The 2,270-nt window shown below is 36.2% G+C and overlaps 1 pseudogene; it reads left to right on the plus strand.

Moving 5' to 3' along the window:
- The first annotated feature begins 880 nt into the window (after positions 1–880).
- LOC143567101 (mitochondrial import receptor subunit TOM6 homolog pseudogene) lies at positions 881–1,090 on the plus strand (annotated as a pseudogene).
- The last annotated feature ends 1,180 nt before the right edge of the window (positions 1,091–2,270 follow it).

The following is a 2,270-nucleotide window of genomic DNA, read 5'->3' on the forward strand; positions in this document are numbered from 1 at the left end:
TTATAGAAAAATGTATACTTTTTTTCTTGTTAAATTATATAGAACAAAATATCGAGCAAGATGTGAATACTCTAAGGTAGTAGCTAGTGATGGATGTCATTCTCATTTTGATGGGATGATAACATGATTAAGATTTTAAATAGGTGGTTATGAGTTCAAATCCTATAGATTGTAAAAATTTAGTCGTTAAAGTAAAAAAAAATGTAGCTGGTGATGGATAATAGGGTGTATATTATTAAAGGTAAGGTTTTATTTATTTATTTATTTTTGCAAATTTAATTCTAGACTTCTAGTTAGAGATGCATAATCCGGGTATTTTAAAAAAACAAAACTGGGTATGAGCTGGTTTTGGGTATGCTCGGTAAACTTCAAAACTGGGTCGGTAGGAATCAATTACGGATATAGTTTAGAAGATGGCATGCCGCCACTCGGACTCGAACCGAGATGCTCTAGCACCGCTTCCTAAGAGCAGTGTGTCTAACGGTTTTACCAAAGCGGCTTGCTCGAACTCATAATAGCATACTTATATTCAATCGATGAGATTGAACAAGTTAATTCAACCAAATTCATTTTTTTAGGTATTTGACCGGGTTTTTCTGGTTTTCGTTTTCGGCGGGTCCGGGAGAAATCTTATGCCAGGTTGTACCCACACGGGTAGGAACCGGTTGCGGGTAAGATCCGGAACGGAGTATTTTGTGCCCCTCTACTTGTAGTTGCAGTCTTGCTGGGCCGCAATGGGCTTGAATTAACTACCACCTCATATCATATGGGCTCCTATTCATCATCCACCTTTAATACGTTGCTACCAACACAGACACAAACACAACAACTACTAGGGTTTTTGATTTCATTCGTTTCGTTAAAAATCTCTTAACAAAAACCTAAAAGACAGATCGAATCGAAGATGTTTCCTGGGATGTTCATGCGAAAACCCGACAAAGAAGCCGCTCTGAAGCAGCTTCGTGTTCACGTGGCCTTGTTCGGGGGGTGGGTCGCCCCATATATCCTCCATTACTTTTCCGACAGCAAAGACGAGCTTGTTCTTGACTTTTAGTTTTATTTTTGTTTATTCCAATCACATCTTGGTTCTTAGAGGTAATCGCTCAAAACCCACTATTTAATTGTTTGGTTTATTGATGATTTATGGTTTTTTCAATCTTTTTGTTACTTGGAGATTAGATTATGCAAACGTTAGATTGTTGAATTGGCATAATTACTATTTAATCTGTCAATTTTGATGTATAAGTTATGGTTACTCGAATTTATGGGTGCAAACGAGTTATTTTTTTTACATGAAGCTCGAGCATGGCTTGTTTGTTGTTTATTAGTTAATTTTAGGGGTGTAAACCAGCCGAGCTCGACTAGGTTCAAGCTCTGATTGTTTTGATTTACTAGAGCTCGAGCTCTTTTTAGCTCAAGCTTGGCTTGGAAGTTGTTTTTTCTAGCTTGGGTTCGGGTTCGGGCTGTTTATTATTTATAATAAATCTATATACGTTTTCAGTTAGTTATCTTTATATATTTAAAGAAAATCTTAAACAAGCATAAGCTCAACTCGAGCTTGTGTAGTACCTTAAAGGAGCCAGAGCTTGTTAAGAGGTAAAACATAAAATAATGACTTTGTTAAATTATTTGTGTGTTATAATTGCTTGGCTGTGTTGTGTGAAACTAAGACACATTGTGGCTTTGGGTTGGCTCGATCTCGAAAAAGATCGACTCGTTTTGAGTTTTTTTATTGATTTGAGCTTGAGTACTTGGCTCAGCTCGTTTGCACCCCTAGTTAGTTTATATACCTTTTAACTGTTTATAAAATATTATTACAAAACTTTGAGCGAGTGTAAGCTCGGCTTGAGCTCATGTGCAGTTCCTTAAACGAGCCAAAGCTCAGTTGTGCAGTGTGAAATGAATACATTGAACTCGAAAAGAGTTACAACTTAAAAATAGACTAGGCTATACAAGACTTGAAGTCTGGCTTGATAACTAAATGAGTCTTATTTTTAGGCTCGGCTCGTTTTGAGCTTTTATCGATTCAATTTTGGGTAGCTCGTGAGCGATTCTGCTCATTTGCAATTAGGTAAAAATGCTACTTAATATGTTATTTGATTGCATTACTTGTATGGTTGTATTAATGTTTAGTTTCATCATCGGACCTAGAAATCTAAATTTAACATACTTAGCAAAGTTAAAATTTACAAATTTCTGGTTTATTGGCAACTGATTAGTGAATGGTTGGAACGCATGAGGAGCCAAAGGTGTTATCGACTGATATTTAA

Source organism: Bidens hawaiensis, unplaced genomic scaffold (assembly GCF_021521415.1).
Source record: "Bidens hawaiensis isolate Kalapana, Puna unplaced genomic scaffold, B.hawaiensis_p1.1 tig00023216_1, whole genome shotgun sequence".
NCBI classification, from domain to species: domain Eukaryota; kingdom Viridiplantae; phylum Streptophyta; class Magnoliopsida; order Asterales; family Asteraceae; genus Bidens; species Bidens hawaiensis.